Source organism: Oncorhynchus kisutch, linkage group LG13 (genome assembly GCF_002021735.2).
Source record: "Oncorhynchus kisutch isolate 150728-3 linkage group LG13, Okis_V2, whole genome shotgun sequence".
Lineage (NCBI taxonomy): Eukaryota > Metazoa > Chordata > Actinopteri > Salmoniformes > Salmonidae > Oncorhynchus > Oncorhynchus kisutch.
The window spans coordinates 32,202,752-32,226,579 of NC_034186.2; positions in this window are offsets into that span (position 1 = coordinate 32,202,752).

The following is a 23,828-nucleotide window of genomic DNA, read 5'->3' on the forward strand; positions in this document are numbered from 1 at the left end:
TGTAGAACTTTTTGAGGATCTGGGGAACCATGCCAAATCTTTTCAGTCTCCTGAGGGGGAAAAGGTGTTGTCGTGCCCTCTTAACGACTGTCTTGGTGTATTTGAACCATGATAGTCATTGGTGATGTGGACACCAAGGAGGTTGAAACTCTCGACCCGTTCCACTACAGCCACGTTGATGTTAATGAGGGCCTGTTCGGCCCGCCTTTTCCTGTAGTCCACAATCAGCTCCTTTGTCTTGCTCACATTGAGGGAGAAGTTGTTGTCCTGGCACCACACTGCCAGGTCTCTGATAGGCTGTCTCATCATTGTCGGTGATCAGGCCTACCACTGTTGTGCCCGTCAGCAAACTTAATGATGGTGTTGGAGTCGTGCTTGGCCACGTAGTCGTGGGTGAACAGGGAGTACAGGAGGAGCCTAAGTACACACCCCTGAGGGACCCCAGTGTTAAGGATCAGCGTTGCAGACATGTTGTTGCCTACTCTTACCACCTGGGGGTGGCCTGTCAGGAAGTCCAGGATCCAGTTGAAGAGGGAGGTGTATAGTCCCAGGGTCCTTAGCTTAGTGATGAACTTCGTGGGCACTATGGTGTTGAACGCTGAGCTGTATTCAATGAACAGCATTCTCACATAGGTGTTCCTTTTGTCCAGGTGGAAAAGGGCAGTGTGGAGTGTGATTGAGATTGCGTCATCTGTGAATCTGTTGGGGTGGTATGTGAATTGGAGTGGGTCTAGGGTATCCAGGAGGATGCTGTTGATGTGAACCATGACCATCCTTTCAAAGTACTTCATGGCTACCGACGTGGGTGCTACGGGGCGGTAATCATTTAGGCAGGTTAGCCTCGCGTACTTGGGTACATGGAAACCTGTAGGAATTACAGACTTGGTCAGGGAGAGGTTGAAAATGTCAGTGAAGACACTTGTCAGTTGGTCCACGCTTGCTTTGAGTACAAGTCCTGGTAATCCGTCTGGCCCTACGGCTTTGTGAATGTTGACCTGTTTAAAGGTCTTGCCCACATCGGCTACCGAGAGCATTATCACACAGTCGTCCAGAACAGCTGGTGCTCTCGTTGCTTGCCTCGAAGCGAGCACAAAAGGCATTTCGCTCGTCTGGTAGACTCTCGTCACTGGGCAGCTCGTGTCTGGGTTTCCCTTTGTAGTCTGTAATAGTTTTCAAGCCCTGCCACATCCGACGAGCGTCAGAGCTGAGGTAGTAGGATTCAATCTTAATCCTGTATTGACGCTTTGCTTGTTTGATGGTTCGTCTGAAGGCATAGCAGGGTTTTTTATAAGCGTCCATTAGTGACCCGCTCCTTGAAAGCGGCAGCTCTAGCCTTTTTGTCGATGCGGATGTTGCCTGTAATCCATGGCTTCTGGTTGGGATATGTATGTATGGTCACTGTGGGGATGTCGTCGATGCACTTATTGATGAAGCCGATGACTGAGGTGGTATACTCCTCAATGCCATTGGATGAATCCCGGAAGATATTCCAGTCTGTGCTTAGCAAAACAGTCCAGTAGCGTAACATCCGCGTCATGTGACCACTTCAGTATTGAGTGAGTACTGGTACTTCCTGCATTAGTTTTTTCTTGTAAACAGGAATTAGGAGGATAGAATTATGGTCAGATTTGCGAAATGAAGGGCAGCGGGGAGCTTTGTATGCATCTCTGTGTGTGGAGGTGAGGTGGTATAAAGTTTTTTTTCCTCTGGTTGCACATGTGACATGCTGATAGAAATGAGGTAAAACGGATTTAAGGATGCCTGCATCAAAGTCCCCGGCCACTAGGAGCGCCGCTTCTGGATGAGCATTTTCTTGTTTGCTTATGGACTTATAGAGTTGGTTGAGTGCGGTCTAAGTGTCAGCATCGGTTTGTGGTGGTAAATAGACAGCCACGAATAATATAGAGGAGAACTCTTTGGGTAGATAGTGTGGTCTACAGCTTATCATAAGGTACTCCACCTCAGGCGAGAAATACCTCAAGACTTTTAAAATATTAGACATTGCGCACCAGCTGTTATTGACCAATAGACACACACCCCCACCCCTCTTCTTACCAGACGTAGCTTCTCTGTCCTGCCGGTGCATGGAAAATCCCGACAGCTCTATATTATCCGTGTTGTCATTCAGCAACGACTCGGTGAAACATAAGATATGACAGTTTTTAATGTCTCGTTGGTAGGATAATTTACAATGATAGCACGTTGGGCAATAGAATGGATGGCAGTGGGAGATAACCCACTTGCCTACAAATTCTCAGAAGGCAGCCTGACCTCCGCCCACTTTTTCTCTGTCTTTTCTTCACGCAATTGTCGGGGATTTGTGCCTGTTCCCGAGAAAGCAACATACAGTATCCTTTGCGTCGGACTCGTTGGACTTGTTAAAGGAAATGGCTTCTTCCAGTTCGAGGTGAGCAATCGCTGTTCTGAAGTCCAGAAGTTATTTTCGGTCATAAGAGGTAGCAGCAACATTATGTAAAAAAATAAGTAAAAAACTAACAAAATAGCACAGTTGGTTAGGAGCACCTAAAACGTCAGCCATCCTCTCCAGTGCAATTCCACTCACTTAATGGTGTTATGAAGAGAACCATCAAGGCGCATCTGTAGAGATAGAATATGTTGCTTTATTGTTCCTACAGTAAAATATGGAATGTCCACAATTTGACAGGCTGTTCCCGCGTTTGTGCTCTGGCAGACTCACCACAACAAGGACAGACAAACAAATTGACAGACATCTTTTTGCAGAGATAATGGTGTAGTAAAAGGTTCTCACGCTATCGTAATGCTGTCCTGCAAAAATAATACTCAACCAGGGTTTGGGCTGCTATTTTTATGGCACATGCTTATATGTTTAGCATTTCAAAATAATTTATTGTTTGGTTGTTTATTTTTTTGACACACTCAAAGAAAATGCTTTTGTAAATACAGGTCAAAGACTTCTACTCGGGTGGCCTTATGCTTCAGTAAGACGCAGGATGCAAAAGAGACCGGGTTAAACCTACAGAGTTGAAATATTCACATGACGCCAGCGCTTCCCAATCATAGCAACAGTGGCGGTTATTTTGGCGGCCCAGAGTGGCATTAACTGAAGTCACAGCCCAACAGTGGCGGTTATTTTGGCAGCCCAGAGTGACATTAACTGAAGTCACAGCCCAACAGTGGCGGTTATTTTGGCGGCCCAGAGTGACATTAACTGAAGTCACAGCCCAACAGTGGCGGTTATTTTGGCGGCCCAGAGTGACATTAACTGAAGTCACAGCCCAACAGTGGCGGTTATTTTGGCGGCCCAGAGTGACATTAACTGAAGTCACAGCCCAACAGTGGCGGTTATTTTGGCGGCCCAGAGTGACATTAACTGAAGTCACAGCCCAACAGTGGCGGTTATTTTGGCGGCCCAGAGTGACATTAACTGAAGTCACAGCCCAACAGTGGCGGTTATTTTGGCGGCCCAGAGTGACATTAACTGAAGTCACAGCCCAACAGTGGCGGTTATTTTGGCGGCCCAGAGTGACATTAACTGAAGTCACAGCCCAACAGTGGATTAATGGCCTGAGAGATGAAGCTTGGGAGCAGACTGATGATGCTGGCATGCTGCCCTTTCCTTGCCCACATAGGCAATGACAGGGTCATTCCTGTCCCACTACCCTGAATGAAAGGGCCCCTTCTTACTTGACTGCAGTGGTTGGCATGCTGCCCCTTTCAGGGCCCAAAGCTGCCTGTCTGTTTGGATGCAACAAATTGGTACATTCTCAGAATAATAATTAGTGCAGCCAGGAACATGCCATTGTCTAATATGCATAATGAAGGAACTGCCTTCTGGCCATGTGACTGACTTCTGACACCTTAACTGTTATTGACTGACCATAAATTAAAGGCAACCGTCGCTTTCCAGAAATGTTGTAACAATTGTGAGATGCCCATTACTATTATTACACATATTACGGCCACTAGACAGAATTGTTTCGAATCTCAACCATATATTGATGTCTCTATTTTCAGTCACAGATTTTTCTGTAGTTCTTATCGCTGTTTCAGCTCAACTACGGTCCTTTATATGTCTGAATGGAAGTACGAAGCCCTTTAATTGAGGTTCAAAGCAGTGAGAAAAGTCTCCCTGAAGCTCTACATTCCCCTTCGTACTGTAGCATTCAGATCAACAAGTCAATAGTCAAAGGAAACATAGGAGAGCTGAAGGTGATATCTTAGAATAATCCTCTTACTGGATTTCTGTGGAGGTAAAGAAATGGTCCTGGTTAGAATAATCAATCTGGGAGGGCAATTATCTAGAAATGTGCCATGGAATCTATCTGTCCAGTTCTTAGGGATATTTCAATAATACAGACCTTAGGAAATGCAATGCTTCATTCTTACAGATGTACTGATATACTGTACCTCTCACATACTGTCTAAGTAATGAGGTTGTATTTTCACTCATGCTATACAATTCATACTGCGACGCATAAGAGTCTATGATATAACTGTGTACACAATTCAGTCCACAATCCAAGTGTATTATTCCCATGTACTAGATTGAACAAAATAGCTATTGTTAAGGAGACAAGCGGCCTGCCACCCGATTAAAAAGGTATTCTCCCCAGAATGGGATTCTCCTAACTTGAATGTGTTTTAGTGGACACATTTCAAGCCATGGTAAGTGTTGTTTGTTTCTGTGTTTGCCAAATCCATACTGTATCAAGGGCTCTTATAAGAGATTCTCCAGTACTTTTGTATACTTTTTAGCATGTAGCCCTCACGAGCCAAAGGTGGTCCCTGAAAATTGCAAACTATATTACATATATGCAGCCACCTCATTGCTCTGTCTCTCTCTCTCTCTCGTTCTACTTTGTGTGCATCTTGCAAGCTGTCACTAAAATGGCGAGGGGCTGAAGCTCATTGGCTAGAACTTGAATTGCTAGGGGGCTGGCACATGTGGGGGAAAATGTAGTGAAAATAGCTCAGCATAGCTCCCAGAAAAACTGTTGCTTTCAAACTAGAGATTTCGTGACTAATTGAGATAAGACAGTAATTCTGCTCATAGATTATGTGTGTATGAACTACACATTGACACATACAGCCCAAAGCAGAAGGTTGACCATGGAGCATGCCCTATGTTTCTGCGTTTTTGCCAACAGCATACTGTATGAAGAGCTGTTACAGTGTAGCTGTGGTACACAACCATATTGAATTTGCCTTCAACTACTTGAATGATTCATCCAGTACTAAACATGATGTTAATTATTTTATTAAGTGTCAATGCTTTTAGCATTTCGATTTTCAGAATTCTGTATCTTATTGTGTTTTTCAGATTAAAACATATTTAAAGTAACCTCATCAATTGAGAAGCATTTCATTAAATTTTTTCAAAAACTGAAACTTTTTCTTCTTGTCATTTTCTTTAGCAAACAGGCAACAGCTGTAGGAGGCGAACATCATTACTCATGAATGACACTGAACCTGTTTCCATGGTAATACACTTCCTTTGCTTTCTTCCTAGAAACCCTGAACAGTGTCTGAACCCCAAACACATTTTCAACACAGGCTTTGACTAATGCTTTGTGTTGGAGAATGGAACCTCATGCATGTACAACCCAAATCAATCATACCCAACATGTATTAAAAGTAGAATTATCTTCGCATTTAAAGAAAGTTTTGACCTATAACAATTGAGGGTAATATAAGACGGAATTAAGTGTCCACATATCAAGGAATTAATTCATTAATTGTCAATATCAGCACAACTTTCTACTTTGCTGTAGAAGGACACATACTTCATGTCTTCATAGAGGTGTGATAAACAACTGATAACATGATCTTAGTAGCCTAAATCCTAAAGCCAGCACACAGCCATGCCCACACAATATAATCACAACTGTTATGGATATACATAATAGCCATAGCAAACCCATTTGCTATGTTCTCTAATGGTGACAAACTGCCAGTAATTACTGATTAAATCCCCAGCCCATCACTCCTTCCTGGTCTGCTATCTGAGGAGGGTTGGAGGAACGGTTGTGGCAGCCACATGACAGAGTGCCCCCTTCTGGTGCTAGGTAGAGCGAGCAAAAACACAGGAGCTTATTTGATCATCTTACATAACACACCATGTAGCAATATTCCTCTGTTGCCTTCATCTAATAGGATTCAATAGGATTGACTGAGCACCAGGATATATCTCTAACACCAACAAACAGCCCACCACAGAAATGAACATTGATATTAGTAGGCATGTGTCTCTTCTACTCGCATCTGGTCACTTTGGGCTAGTTCAGTTGAATGATCTGTATTAGGATATGATCATAATTATTACACCATATATTTTTTTTATGCCATCTTACCATTCTCTTACCAAATACCATCAAAATCTATTGAATTGTACAGTATCTGCTAGGCACAATTCTTTATCTGGGCCCAATGTTCCACTCTCATTTGAGGATATTGTAAACCTATTATGAAAATAGTTTTTCCCATAAGGGGTGCAGGAGTTCATGGAAGAAGCAACTATTCTCTTTGTTTTGTGATAGGCTGTCTCAGCTGTCTGTGTCCTGTCATTCTGACATCTGGTATAAAAGACAAGCAAGCGGTTTGCGACATCACAAGCCACAAAAAAGAAGATAAAAAAGCACCTTTAAAAAAATCAAGAGTTTATGGGGCAGAGATCAGAAATAAGTGCTGCTCTACAACATGCTGAGCCTCGAAAAAAAATCATTTAACATTCTTTAATTTTCTGAGTAAAATGGACAGCCATTTCAGGTCGAATAATTGTTTGAACCAAGGATTTTATCATTAATCCAGGAGGGCTGGCAGATCTGGGGTCACACTGGGGGTTGATTAGGTACGAGGCGCACAAAGCTCTCTTCAGTCGATGCCGTTGAAAAGAAGCAAGTAATTTAGATTCAGAATTGGTCTAGGACTGTGAAGCTCGCTCCATTACCGAACATTTTCAATTTCAGCCTCACAATAAACATCAAGCTTGCCAAGGAAATTATAGCATTTGGTAATGTACTGGAGCAGATAGGTGGGTATTGACAAGAGGACACAACCCAAGGCATCAGCAAAATAAATCCTTGAGATATGGGGTCTCTTGTTTGACTTGGGTGGACTCTCTGTTTTCTTAAGATGTGTTCCTGAGCTTACCAACATGCATACAAAAATGTTTTTTGCCCAAACAAAATATGCCACAAAAGAAAATGTAAAACAATTATATCAAAACTTATACACATCTTTGCTTGCCTTTTTGAGTGTTTATAACACTTACATTCTGAGATTGAAAACAAACTGAAGGCCTTGAACAGTAGAACTTATACAATGGACTACATTTAACAATATACTTCATCCAATACAAAGACCTCATAGTATGCTATGTTTACATCCATGCATGTGCCATTCTTCCCTAGTTTAATTAAATTCCTCTATTATTTAATAACGGTGCAGATGAGAAATTAGTTCCATTTACAATGCCATTGTTTATCTACAAGGATGAAACCCAAATGCAGACACCAAACTATTCTGGAACTACTGGGGGATATTATTTAGGACAGCATTGTGTTCCAAGAAATTATTGGTCAACCATTTTCCTTTGATGGAATGTTCTGTTCATTGCTTGCTTGGGATTGTAATGAGAAACATTTAAAGCACACAATTCTGCCACTTTCTGTCCTATAATTACAAAGTTGGGGTGCATAGTTCAAACCCCCTAGTCTTCAAAAAGGAAGCCTAAGCAAAACCAAGATTGAGCATTTTTACATTGGATTTCAGTATAACAAGTAATAACTTTTGTATCGGTAGCATAAAATCACTGAGAGGTGTATTCAGCGGACAGTTCGGAGCTAATTTCCCCCTGCATTTTCACTGCATCTTAATCCCGGGAGAAGGAGAAAGCCAGGAAGCAAAGAAGAAAAGGACGGGGGATCTTCCTCCTAAATGAATATTATCAGCATGAAAACAAAGTGACGACCTGAACAAAGTCCATTTTACACCCACACCTCAATAGATTTCACCCCTGGAGGCAATATCCATTGAGCCAGACATGGCTAATAGGCCTCTACTCTTCTTGACTGTGCAGTCACATTGGACGCATATCACCGGGGTTCCACTTGCACACGGTAACCATGAGAAAACTGAACCAAGAAGGTTGCCTCACAAAAAACGATTTGAGACCGTTCACTCACAAAAAGATTTCCCAATGTGTTTCAAAGGAACTTCGCATACTGCAATTTGCCATAGTTGCACTCAAATACAGTACTGCTGAAACAGAGCTGCTGTTTAAGGGTGAGAGTAAAAATGTTGCTAAAAATCGCAAGAGATCTCCAGTAATTTACAAAAATGAAATATACCCCTGGATTTAGACGAATATGACAGATAATTGCATTTGCAGTTACCAGAATGCTTAACCTGAGGAAAACAGGAGCATTTTGAGAGTGAACTGCAGCACAATGAAAATAAATTAAATGCAGATTTGGTGCAGGGTTGTGATAACAATTTCCCCAAGGGGACTGAGTTGGCAGACGTACTGCTTTACAATTAAGGAAATTAAGCAAGGGTGGAATCTGCAAAGATTGAGTTATAGAGTCACGGTACATGCCCCATCACACCAAGCAAATAACATCCGACTTTTAACTGCAATTGATACAACCATATGAATCCCTCTGTTAAAGCATCTGACAACATGTGGCAGATTGGAAAGCTGGTACAACGTTTCCTTGCTCTGTTTGCTTTGCTTTTTCTCTGTCATGGAGAGACGATTTCATTTCCACTAACAGAAATGTGTTGGCCTCTCTACACTATTCCTGATTGGATAGAAATGTACATCGCAGCAGACAAGGAAAGCCATGCTGATATCTCGGTACATCACATTCCCAGAAATTACATATCCAACCTTGCTTTCGCAATACAAACAGATTTCTCCTACCCTTAGCCTGGCTTGTAGTTGGCATTTTTGTACTTCCAAATACCTCTTGCCCCTCTCTAGCATACATGGGTTTAGGTTAAGTCCAGGAGTCAGCAGTCTCCATTGAGTGACTATAGCTATGATTCATGAATAGATCGATGATAAGACAAGGAGAGAGAGACAGAAAGTTAAGGTCACCAAAGTAGGAATTGGAGACCAAGAGGTGTTGGTCAAACGCATATCGACATAATCAATGTCTTAAACTTCCTTGACACTTGGCCATAGCCCTCCAGTGTATCCAATTCCACTTTGAGCCCAGAGAATCTCCCATGGAAAGTTAAAGCCCCAGACGCCAGCCCATTTGATGGACAGCTGAATTGAAGGCAGCCACTTCTTCCAGATCACTGCCTCCAATTTTCTAAAGGTGGTAAACTTAGGAGATAGTGTCACCACCAAGTTATATGAGGATGTAGCTCAGAGGAAACACAACAACTTAACACAAACACCCTGCTTCCCCAGATATGAAATGAATGATTGACTTGATGAAGGTGTAGGGTGTTAAGATAGATTGAGGATCAGGGCAACAAAGGGCCAGCATAATCAGGAAGAGACAGTGCAGAAGACGTCAGGGTCAGACAATTTCCCAGGGGAGGATAGAACCTTCCTGAACCCTGATCTAACCTCCGGACAACTCACAGCCAAACACTCATCCTCTCAATGTGAGGAAGTGCAGTGATGACATCAAAAGATGAAGGCATACTTCACCTAAGAGCCTATCATTACTGTGATAAGACTATGACAGATATACCTTCAAGCACCATTTTTACAGATTGAAAGACGAACAGAAGGTAAAATAATTTTACAGACACTTCTGATACACGGTTAGCAATTACTGTATACCTTACTCAATTTTAGTTTCATAGTCAAATGGATTTGTTGTGTACATACTTTTCACATCCATCAGTGAAGTGCTCTTATATAACTTTAAAGGAGGTTTGCACAGTGTTTGTAATGAACACCACCAACCACACCATAAATGACAGAAACTGGACTGCATGTCCATCCACTACTTTAATCTGTATCTTATTGGAAGGGAAATGTTTGACTACTGCAACCCTTTTAGAGTTTTGAAAGTTTGTATCATTATCGCTCAATTGACACTCCTATGGGAAAAGAACACTCAATCATTTACTACGTTTGATTGAAACAGCTCCTTTCATCTTACCTTCGGTTTGAGGGAAAAGTAACCCTTCAACACTATCAAAAATATACATATTTCACAAATCTCTCCAAATCTGGCAAAGAAACAAAAGGGCTTTTTCAATAGAGGTAATGCATACAGCAGATGGCTCCTTCTCATCAGATTGTCTGTGATTGTTTCAGTCCGTTCTAGGATCGTTTTTTTGTTGTTGTTTTTTTCCCTCTCATTACGTTCACATCTGTGTGAGACTAACAGGTGTGGCGTTAAAGAGAGACACGTGACAGAAAATTGTGAGGGCTTGGAACCTAGCCCATGTAACACTAAAGTAGATGGATTAGAAAGAAAATCAAACCATTTTCTGTCGACTTGAAGATGATTCTAGGCTGTCAGGGAGGGCACAGCAAATCTTTCTCCATAGTATGTGTGAAGCATGTCAACAAATGTTTTTATTATCAATACAGACAAAATCAGGACCTTGTGCGTAAAAAGGAAAATTTCACCATCGTCAACACTGTTTTGCTCATTGAAACTGTTCAATGGAATACACAATGCTTAGAGAGTATCCAGCTATGCTCCATGTAACTATACACTACGATATTACAGGAAGAAATGCTTTTAAATAGAAGGTAAAATGTCTAGCCATTAACATTTCTGGGAAAAAAACAAAAACATTGTCTGTTCTCTTCTCCTCCTTGTGTGCCAGGGCGACCACACAGCGAAAACTAGGAAGAGGAGGAAAGTTTTCATATCATGTCACCCACTAACTGTCCCCACACCCTTCATCCCCAGTGCAACCCTCAAGGGCACCCTGCTCATACAATGTGAAGGAGATTACCACAGTAGCTAAGTGCTGTCAATGGTACACCAGAAAAGCAGAGACTTCATCTATCGTAGCAAGCTGGGTTAAAACTAAGATGTTTAATTTCTTACTTTTTATCATGACCATGCAGCCCACTGCTTCAGTTTCAAACTAGTTATTTTCACCATTCAAGTTCCAACATCAAATCTCAAGCTCCCCCAAATCTTTACTGTCTGAGTCCCAAGATGTCCCAAAAATCTGGATATTTCCAATCTTGGCTTGATGGGGTGCATGGAATTAAGAGAGGCAATTACAGAAAAATGAAATCTTGTGTTTTCTATACAAATGTGAACCAAGGGAAAGCAGATTACGATAAATCCAAACGGCCTGTGAATTCATGGGGTCCCTGAATGACAGAACTTGTTATTACTGTATGTAAACACTGCCAAGCTGATGATATTGTGGTAAAACACATCGTACATAAAACATCTCTGGACATGTTCAATTACCCAAAGCACATTAAGGGCCTCATGAACAGCAGTCATGATTTTGGGGGATGTAATCATCTTTATACAATTATGAACAAATGCTGAAAGAATTTTGGTGATGCCAGTTTGGACAGTAAATAAGTTTGAACAATTTGAAGACCGCAGGGGCCCTTTATCAAAATCTAACATTCTTTTATTTACATATTTTTGTTTTTAAATTACCACATACTCTGCAAAACTGATATTTTACAGGCTTGCATATTGATTTTGATGGTTTTCGTCAAAGCCCGTGAATTTGCCACTAAATCATACAACTGTCATATTATCTATCACATACGATACATAATGAGTAAAATTACTTTTTGCCAAACCAAAGCCCATTAAACACATTTTTGTGGGGTGCAAATATAATTTTCTAGGTCTCATTATTCCTTTTCGCAGCACTGTCTCAGCAATGCAGGTTATTCTCACCATCTGCATTGGCAGATTAAGCTAAGGAGGCCTTCATTACCCAGCCACAGACAACGCATCATTTCTATGCGTTTCAGGCTCTGGTTGGGAGGAAGAGATTTAACCCTCCCCCCTCAACATATCAACTTGGAAGGCCATTAAAGCCTAACCATGTGAATACCACCTATTCAGGGAGAACTCATTGTTCACGCCAAGGTAAGTGAGCAAATCTTTAGACTATAATCACTACCGCACACGATACACACTGATTTGAAAAGAGGAGAGGGAGAAATTGAGAAAATAAATATTAAGATACAGAGGCCGGTCCTTCGGCTTGTGGAGATAGTGTGTGCACAGGAGCAAGTCTAATTCTCTTTCCATCTGAACCAAATTAGAAAGTATGCCAAGCAAAACGTGTAAACCTATTGATGCCTCTGGATGTATGCATGCAACCACAAAATATCCACTCTACCATTACCAAAGGATGGCGAGGAAGGCTTGAGTCAATGAAACCCTATAGGATGAAAATAGCAAAGAACAAACAAACCCACTGGGAGAACACAGGAGGATCTCCAGCATCTATCACACATCCTGATTATGAGGCTGCAGTGATATGGGTCAAACGTTGCTCAGCAAACATTAATAAATCCCTCTAAATGGACCAGCACAATGGCCACTAGCTATGGTTTTACATTGTGTGTGTTTTAGAGACAGCCTCGCGTGTCTAAGGAGAAAGGGGTCAGCCAGTCAAATCTAATGGGTAAATATGCTATGCGACTGCATCCCCCTGTGCAGTATTGCTAATTTATCTGTCAACAATATTAATTGTGGTTTTAATTTCAGTCACTTTATCAGAACAAATATGTCAAGTAATTTTAATATCCTAACATGTTGGATCAAAGTGATCACACAGCCAACAATATGTTTAAGCCAAATAATCATTACAACATTTCTAAAATGTTGTGTTAAGTTGTAATTTTACTGTGCACATTTGAACAGGCATTGGCAGTAAAGACCACTGAGCAAACATGAGTTTGACTTTCAAAATGAAGGCCCTGTGTGGCTGAATTGTTCTTGTCTTCCATATGCACTACATACAATTGTGTGAAATTAGATGGTCATGATACATCGATACATTGTAGACAGTTGTTCCTTCATAGAGCTCACAGGTAGCATAACCCCTCCAGCAAAAAGGACCAGTGTCAGTCAGCCGGTGGATATGATGTTGGTGTGCATTTTTACAAGCAAAAATTGTTTTCTGGCATTTCATGGGTGATAAATTATGTTAATCCTTAAGGGGCACTGGGGTGGAAATGAATGAAGTGAGAGAGAAGGCGAGATTAGCATATCCTAAATCCATTTACAGACTGGCAGTGTCTGGAGCAGGGCTCCAGTTTCACCCGTTATTATTCCATCATCGATGCTTCATTTCATCCCCACAACCACCCTCCAACCCAACACCCAACCTCCATTCCCCCAAAACCCGTTCCCAGCCTCCACTTAAACCAGCACGCTTATTTGCTCAATATTTGTTGGATTAGTGTGAGACCTGAGGTTAGAGATTATTTGAGAATGTGACAGGAGTTCTAAAAGTATGGACATGAACTGTGCAAAACAACAGGACACAACAAAGGACTGGATCAGAAAAACACAAATGGACAACACTTGACTTGACACAACCTGACATAAAGCCTACATAATGTTATTATCATTGTAACATAAGACCAGTCATATAACAGTTCATTACAGACCTAATGACAACCATACTCATGAAAAGTGTCAACCAAATGATCGTGCACGGGTTGCAAAGATACCGATAGTCTACCAAAGTTACCGGAATCTTCTATATGTTTGGTAATGAGCAGGTAATCTATGGCAATCTATGGTAATATAGGTAATTTATACTATAATAACTTTAAAAAAATATGTATTCATATATAGTATTCCATTTTATATATGTGTCCATATTGTCTTTGAGTTTCAAGTAGATAGGCCACATGGTTAAAGAGAAAATATAATAATGAACGAAGCATCTAATCAACAATGGAATTATTTTCAATTCTCTTCCAACTATTGTCTATTTTCACACTGCCACCAGTTAGGCCCCAAAACATTTACAACAAAGACCTAGTACAATACATAAACGTGTGTAAAAAAATTAATATATGAAGGATATTTCATGCTGAAACCCTCATATTAAACACCAATGTTTTTCACTAAGTTGATGGTTTAAATTTAGGATAATGTTATACAACTTTGTCATTCTATTTTGTATCTTAAAATCATCTTATTTGATTGTTTTATATATTTGACATGTTTACATATATCTGAAGTACCCAAAAAGGCCACAAGATGTTATTCTGATAAAATTCCATATATTCCTTGAAAGTTACCAAAATTCTGGTATTTTACTGGTAAACTAAGAAAGTTTCCAGTATATCCTCCCTTTGCAACCCTACATGCATGTAAAGTTCAACCAAGACACAATATCCATGTTTATCAACTTCATAAAGTGATTCCCTATTATGGCAAATATTGTGATATACTGTATGTAAGCTATCCTCTTCTAAAAACTGCACAAAAAATGTTTCCATAATCAAACATGGGTCTTTGATGCTGCACAACTGAGTGAAAGACAAAAACCTCTTTATGTTGGAAACACATTAGAACACTACCCAGGATGAAATAGGGGCTTCAGCACCAGCAACCTCAGAGCCTGACAGAGATCAGGATGGGAGAGAAAGGAGAGAGGCACCTCTAAAAGCAAGGTGTTTCATAGGCTGGGTGCCCTTATTTAGAGGCTTGTGTGAATCCATCCATCAAAAGTAATCAGCCGCGTCCCCAGACTGCTCCTCTCTTTTCCGAGGCACACAGCCAGCAAAAACATATTTCCATTTTAACGCCTTCTGATGATCAAAGCATCAGCTTAATATAATCAGCTCAAACCCATTTACTGGCGAGCCCCACCGCTGCGTCTGGGGAGCGCTTCCCTTCCCAGCCCTATCTATTCTAAAACAGGTGCTATAATAGTAAATTAATTAGGCTGAGGAGATGCACCTTGTACGCGGCTGCCGCCAGCCCCTTGTGGGTCACAGCCTCCAGGAAAATGCCATCTGGGCTGCGTTTCCCCAGGGAGGCCCGAGGGGAGGGGGGATGTTGGGGGGCACACTGCCACTGACTGGACCTGCGCTTGACTGTGGAGGTTTTTACATGACAATTAACCCTATTAGCCTTTCGCTTACTGTGTATTTGCTTCTGTATTATTTTATCCTTGAGGGGGGTGTTGGTGGTAGTGGTGAAGGGGGAGGGGGGTGTTATAGCACCTCAACATGTCGGTTTCCGCAAATGTTTACAGATTGTGGCAGCTGCTACGCATGAGAATGCCAGAGGGGCAGCGACCTTGGCTGTACGATTGACATCTTGCAAAGGAAACGCAACCTCTCATACAGCTAATTTATTCCCACAGAAGGTTCAGTCTGCTACAGTGGGAGAAGATCACCATTGTCCAGAGGGGAAGATATTACAGTGCCACTACAGAGTGACGGGAGGTCAAAGAGCCTTATTTACCAACCAACCTGTGCCTGTGCTCAGGCTGCCCATCACATATCCCGCTAGTCGATAGACCTCAAGGTTATTTAGGCAGATGAAAACAAGAGTCAAGGGTGCTCTATGGCACATTCGCATGAGGACAGCTTTTAATTGCCTAAAAGATCTCTTCGGCTCCAGAGACGGATGTGGATGTGGCAACCGTCTGATCTTAAAGCGCCCACGCAGCTCTGCTCCGCTGATGCTGGCTAAGCTAATAGCATGTAGCACTGGAAAATGTGAGGAAGGGTTTGACTCCTGAGCCTGAAATCTGAGCGTCAGGTTGTTTTCAAGTCCCTATCTCCCCATGAAATAGGGAAGAAAGGAGAAAACCCTGCTTAATGAGGTAAAAAGCCGTTAAAATTTATGCTTACAGGATTGCCCGGTGACTTTTGATGTAATTACTTGGGGAGCCAAGGGCCCCTGAGGAAACGGAGGCAAGGTGCTGACGGTAAAGATGAGACTGTGAGAGGAGGGGCAGATGAATTAAAATGCAAAACAAGTTGAAATAACTTAAAAATAAAGAAAAACACCACCAAGTGGTGAAGACAGAGATGTGAGATCACAGTCTCATTACTTTAAAACACAATGGAGCACTGAAAGCTAAAGCGATTAGCTGTGCATTTTGCTTTCCTCTTCCCTCCGCCCCCCTCCTCCTCTCTAAGGATGGGAGTCCCCACCGTTTGCCACACAGATTTTGTGATTAATCAAACGTGTGGGGGAAAGGGAGCTGGAGAAGGAGTAGGGCCAACAGAGGGCCCCAGCCAGAGCAGTGCGCCCGAGGGGCTCTGGGAACCCCTCGTCTCCGGGCCTCAGGTCCCGGGATCAGCTTCCACAAATATTGGGATTTGATGGGAAGCTGGGCGGTAAGCCCCGAACAGATGGTCCATGATGTTCAGTTAAAACCGCAATTGATTTGAGGAAACAGATATCCCCCCTCCTCGTTAAGTTGAAAGTACCTCTGGGACGGCAGTCAAGTGCTTTTCTAACCTCTGCCGTCAGAACCAGAGAGCGGCAAACAGACAAGCAGCGACTCGCCAACTCTCCAGCAGGGAGAGCAGGGAGAGGGGCTGCTCAACCCCCTGATCCCCTTAATAATGGGGGCCTGGCAGAGGGTGGAAATTACCCCTCTCCAAGAGGAGCCAAACAGATTCAGCCAAACGGGGTTAATCTGGAGAAGAGTGTAGTTGCTTGACCTTATCTTAACCTGGTTCATGGAAGTTTCAACTTGAACTTGAAAGAGTTACATGGCTACTGTGATGAGAGGAATCGGGGGGATCAATTGAATTCAAATCAACAAAAGTGTCTCTCCAGTCATGGTTAGAGATAAACCCATAATATAGGCGATCAGATAAGAGCACAGATGAGAATCACCAGAGATGTTCTCTTGCATGTAGCATATGCTAAGTGCTCAGGTCAGTTCAGAGTTTTGAAATAGAATATGCAACAGAGGCATTTAAAGTATAATACAGTAATGCATGGTGCTATATAGATAAATGAAATGACTGAAATTAAATCAACTGAATCAACGACTACCAAGAACAAGTAAAATGAAAATGACTGTATAATTTAACATAACTATCCTTATTATCTGTGCAATACAACACCAAGACTTAGAATAAGAGGCACTTTTTTGTCCTAAAATATAAACACCAACGTTTTAAAGTGGATATAGCAAAAATATAATTATGGTGATATTTGAAAAGTTATTCCTCACTGTGTTTCTGGGCATACATACTTGACAGCTTGACAAGATCAATTAATCACAATCATTATCTGAAATAATTATATTAATAAAAAATAATAAAAAAACTATATTTTAAGAATTAGAATAAAAAACATCTTTACAGTGTACAGGTGAACCGGAAACCTACAGTGAAAGGTATCAATGAGAGGCAGAGCTGGTCAGAAACCATGTGCTGAGAGCCGGCTGCAGGGCGGCAGTACACTGAGGCCTCTCCGCTCATTGTTCACAGAATCTGCTGCTCTCTCGCTGTCTATGGCACACCTCTGGAAAAGCCACCGGCACATCCGTCTGGAGAACCCTGAAGCACTGGAATGGGGTAAGAAATTATGCATTTTTCTCTACACTGTTAGATTTGGATGTAGTACTTTTGCATGAGTGTACGACTTGACTGGGAGTGGAAATAAAATGTACAGAAATCAAAAATTCAACATTCAATTGGAGGATACATCTTTTTTAAACTGGATTGTTATTTGAGACAGTCACTCCATCTCCACAATAAGCAAGACATTAAAAAGAAAATAGGTTTACAATGTGTTTTAATATCTTTAACAAAAACAATGTTATTACATTTTAGGGTCTTTTGAAGCTTTCAAGGAAAATCTATGTATAGAGGCACTGCAATATGCATAAAAAAAATATTCTTATTAAAATAGTGAAGGGTAATATACTCAAATCTGTAAAACAAGTATTATCTATAAACACATGTATATTCATTTATGCATGTTAAGTAACCTATACATTGAGCAGTGTGCCTTGGTAGCACTGCTGACTGACAGCCCTGCTACAATGATTCGGAGGCTCTCCTAAATTTGCAGTCTTGATTTAAAGTATATATTTGTGTTAATAATCAGAGAGATGATCATTCGAGAGGTGCCTGGATATAAAAAGCTGCCGTTTTTAGAGGGAGCAGGTTTGTCTATAATCAATGATCTTTCTGGAGCCACACATTATTAATTGCCTAAAATGATAGGCTTCCATCAATACATCCTTATATTAAAACATCTTTTGGTGCCACCTTTTTTCTCTTCTTCTATTCAATCAAATCACCTCAACAGCTGCCCTCCTTTGGGGAGGTCTTTTGTGCTTCAATGTTACAAATTAGACTTCAAGCTTAATTTGGAAGAAAGCTCAAAAACTTGAGGTACAGAGAGACTCCATTGTTCTACAGTAGATCTGAAGATTACCACTGAGCAAAGTTACACATTTCAAAAGCACAGAATATAATATTTTCTTGTAGATATAAAATAATATTGTAGATACTACAATATCAATATATATATAGGCTCTTTAGAAAAATATGTTAAAAAAATATATAATTCAATATATATACATATTAAGGGTCTCCTACAATTATATTGACAGTACATAGTAGAGTTTAGTATATATGCCTACAGTATACAATAAGTATAACTATCTTTCATAGTGTTACAATTATATACATTTTTAACTTAATAATTCAAGTCAACCCTGCATTTGTCTGCAAAAACATTATGCCAATTCAACCTGGACAACTCTTAATATAAAGGAAGATACATGAGATACACAACAGCAGGGAGTTTAGTCCTTTATCGGGAAACAGAGTAAAAGGACTAGAAGGGCCGGTTTGTTATACAGACAAGAGATGGAAATTGCCACTGGAGAAAATGAGGGTTATTCAGTGTTCCAATAAGCACCTATTTTCTCTTGGTCCTATAGCGGCATTCTCACACGTCCTAAATCATCATTTAATTACGGTGTGAGGGGTGACTGTCAAAGGGTGCCTGTAGGAAGGAGCATTCTACTGCCCAGTACAAAGCCAGACGTTACAAAGGTTTGAAAAGGTCCAAAGTCAGTATGTAAGATGAACCCCTCTTTAATTGTAGAAAATAAAGGATGATATTATTCAGATGACTTAATATTGATATATTTATAGGTCATCAATGTTATCCCGTACATTGAATGTCTTGTTCAATAAATCAAATGACAGAGAGATATGATTAAGTATGATCAGTCAAATAATGGGATACATTGAGACTTAGTGCCATAGAACAATTTACGGCAAGTAGTTTTCCCAGTCATGTTATATTTTGTCTCACGATGTCCAGTTCTTGGAAGACAACTGAGTGATGCTAGTGCATAAGGAAAAGTTGTCTCTTCAAATGAAATATTTCAAGAGGATATAATTAGATAGTGCCTCTTCTTAGAACATTTTGCACACAATTAAATATTTTTGTTGTTGTTAGAAAGATCATATCAAAAGGTATGACTTGGTACATTAAGGTGTTTGCCTACATTAATACAAATATTGCTTACACTTTTGCTTAGGATATATATATTTTTTGTCAATATTGAAAAAATATTTTTTTATACATTAAAAGAATGTCAAAAATAAATTTGACATATTCTGCACTATCTTAATGTGAACTGTTCTGCATTGCAGACTGGGGGGACTAGTAATGAAGACTACAGGATGCCTATTCACCGTGGCCTAGTGTTTTGATGCCATCTATTGGAATAATTGACCAATTTATCAAGGGGAGTATACAGAGTGACTACCAACTGAAATGCTTTCTATCCTCATAATAGAAGTAGTCGATTATAAATATATCAGTTACAGTTACTAAATTCTACCCAACAAACATTGAGTAAACATTCATCTCATTTTGATATCAGAATGATTATATCTCCACCACTTCTACCAAGTCAAATTTCAAATGATGAAATGGTGATATGATCGTGAACTAGAGATATCTTGATTTTGCATGATGCCATGTGTTTTTATAAAGAAAAACAATTGAATTGGATCAATACAAAGCATACCTCTTTTCTCCCAAACATTGGAAATCACAGAACACGAAAATGAAATACAAAGTGGATGGTTTCCGGTATTGAACTTTATAAATGTAAACATGATATGAATAATGTAATAACAATAAATATACTGTCAATTCAAACGATATCACAAGATACTTCAATTCTTTATGCACATATATGTCGCTCCAACAAATTGGGTCAACTCTTGGGTTCACCCGTATACAGTCTATGGTTTTACCCACCACTCTTGAACAGCACATGATACTTAATGTATCATTGTTTTAGATATCTTATCTCCCTTTACTCTAATATTACTGCAGGGGGCACTGCATCCAAACAAATACACAGCACTCAACTCATCCCACTCACTTCAATTACTCCTGATTAAAGACATCTGTTCCCTGGGAAAGCCCTCCTATCAGTCCAGACAGGAACAATGGGACAAACTCATTGGAATGCCTTCAAAACCAATGTAAGAGTTAAGTCAAGATCAAGGCGAAGAAGAACTTGCTCAGATTTATGGATATATCTGACATGCCATTTGTGGATGATCGCAGCACATATGGGAAGGATGAGGTTTTCTATGCAACAATTGTGTGCAAATAAATCACCCATGGACATCAGTAGAATTGTTACTGCCGGGTGGAATGTTGCACTCACATTTAATAGCAGTGGTTCTGATGACCCTGTTGGTCTGGAGAAGGCCATGAGCAAGGAAGGCTTCACTACGTTCTCCTTGTCTCTGTACACACACTCTTTCCACCATCACACCGTCTCAATGGCCTAACAGGGGCCACACAGGGCAAAGGGTTCATTTGATAATTGACTAAATCCTAGGACTAATTCCAGGGAATCTCTCTTCTGCCACTGGGATCGATCTGACCTCAAATCGTGGGGAGGATCTGGCCTCCATCAGAAGGACATTTTCCATCCATCACATGCTGATAGAGGCTTGACATTAATTGGACTAAAAAGCAGCCGAGCTCTGGGGGAGGCTGCTACTGTGCTGCTACACAGCCATGTGTGAAGTGGGCCACTCTGAAGTGGCCTTGAGAGGGTGACAGAGAGAGACAGCAAATTACAGTCTACTGATTCAGCCAAAGAGGACATCATAAAACAAGTCTGTCAGTAGCCTGTTAGTGTCTGCATTACTCTGAATGTGTCTACAGACTTCTAGGGCTGGAATTTAAATGGAAACCACCATAGCAATGCGTACACAGTGTCTATGTTTACAAACTACTACCCATGAACACATCTGATGCCTCTTCTCCAAATTTCCAAATACATGATCGGGACTTCTGGTAAGATAGTCTTACTGTACCTGTGTGATTGCAGCATAACAATCTAAATCCTTCATTGTTTGTAAGAACAATGTACCAAACAAAAACATAACTGAGAAAGAAGAATCCTTTAGTTGATGTTTAATCATGTGACCAAAGTCCATTTAAAGTGGCAATCCACAGATGCTGCATGCATTTTTGGACATATAAATGAATGATGAGTTCTCATTGATTCTTGAAGAATATAAACACCTCATGAACTTAGTTTAACTGTCTTACCCCATTAGAACCCAAAATATATGCTTGTTTTACTCCAATGTTTGTAAACAATGCAAATGTAATCAAACATAGCATAGCCTCAAGACATGGTTAAAAGTGTCATTTTGATATCATGTATGGTCAGCCCTTGCATCAATAGCTTTGTCTATGAATTTGAGTGGTTACATTTCTCCAGCCCAATTCCTCAGCTCTTTACCCAAACAGTGGCGGGGAATACACCTTGTTATTGTTTCAACTGCAGATTGCCCCTTTAAGTAGATTCTGTCATCTTTTCAGCACCCCAAATGACAAAGTGTATTCTGTCATCTTTTCAGCACCCCAAATGATAAAGTGTATTCTGTCATCTTTTCAGCACCCAAAGGACAAAGTGTATTCTGTCATCTTTTCAGCACCCCAATGACAAAGTGTATTCTGTCATCTTTTCAGCACCCAAATGACAAAGTGTATTCTGTCATCTTTTCAGCACCCCAAATGACAAAGTGTATTCTGTCATCTTTTCAGCACCCAAATGACAAAGTGGATTCTGTCATCTTTTCAGCACCCAAATGACAAAGTGGATTCTGTCATCTTTTCAGCACCCAAATGACAAAGTGGATTCTGTCATCTTTTCAGCACCCAAATGACAAAGTGGATTCTGTCATCTTTTCAGCACCCAAATGACAAAGTGGATTCTGTCATCTTTTCAGCACCCAAATGACAAAGTGGATTCTGTCATCTTTTCAGCACCCAAATGACAAAGTGGATTCTGTCATCTTTTCAGCACCCCAAATGACAAAGTGAATTTTTTGTATTTTCTCACTTCAGCACGTACTTTAGAAAGTACATCTTAAAGTGGTTGGAGAGAAATCACGTAACTCTTCCTAGATGTAGCCATCCATAGTCATCTAAAAAGGTCTTAACAATCAATGTAAGCAAAAAGTAAGTTCACATTCCTGCAGCCGATGTGAAAGCCTGTCCACAATATTGAGACACATCCAAGTGCATTTCGACAGAGCAGATATTCATCCTTTTCCCTCAAACAGATGGCTGTGCTCATTGTGCTGCTGTCACCAGCGACTAAGATTTATGACAGACAATTACAGCGTCTGCCGTTAGCAGCCTCATAATCAGCGCTATTATTTATAGATTGAAGCAATAAATTGACTGCTACTGCTGTTTATTGGATGTAAGGCCTTTTGGACAAATGCTCTCCTTGCTGTCTTCACTCAGTATGGCAGCTCTTAATGGCTTGGAACTATGACCTCTCAGAGGGGGAAAACACGATGGGAGGATACAGTAAAAAGCAAAAGTGACCAATTATTCATGAGTGATGCCTTCCCATTTTCAGCTGTCAGTTTGTACACATTACGCCTGGATCTATTCTTCTCCTCTCTAAATAACAGGCTGATGTTCGTCAGTCACAGTATGCAAAGACCACAGAAAGCAGAGCAGTTTAAGATAACTAGCGACATCCAGCTGAATGGGGGGAAACAGTGCATTACATTCACAAAAATATGTTTGTTGTTGTCTGGGATCATAACGGCACAGCCAGCAAAGGTGCTACAATTTTAAAAAACACAGACACAAATAAAAGATAGAACAGAAAGAGCTCTGGGTATTCAGGGGATAATAACTCCAATTTCCCCTGTGGGCCCCTATGGCACAGCGTTTACATGTGGTAGATAAGTGTCAGTCAGCACCCCTGAGTTGTTAATGGCCTCGTTTGACCACCTGCAATGATCTGCTGTGCCAGAGCAGATTGGCAGAGAGAATAAGCTACCTCACACATCCTGCTTTCACAGGCCTCAGCACCTGCCATGACACACACACACACACGTGCACGCCAAACACATACACATTCTCACAGCTTCTGCACCCAAACTAGAGTTTTTACAGACAAGGAAGAAGGAAACTTTGTAAGACTACTGGGGGGGGTACAATATGTGTACAATATGAAAAGGGTCAGAGAAGTATTAGACAAAAGCAGCTGTATGAGCTAATTATAAAAAGCAGCCATGGTCCTGCGAACAGTTTTTATTTAATTCATTTTTGTACTTTTGCAATACTGTGGATGATTGCCCTCTTCATAGTGAGGCTGGATTAGAACTCAAAATATATGCTTGTTTTACCCCAATGTTTGTAAACAATGCAAATGTAAATAAACATAGCATAGCCTCAAGACATGGTTAAAAGTATAATTTTGATATCATGGATGGCCAGTCCTTGCGTCCACGGCTCTGTCTATGAATTTGCGTGGTTACATTTCTCAAGACCCATTCCTAAGCTTTTTACCCAAACAGTGGCGGGGATGCGTGGTTACATTTCTCAAGACCCATTCCTAAG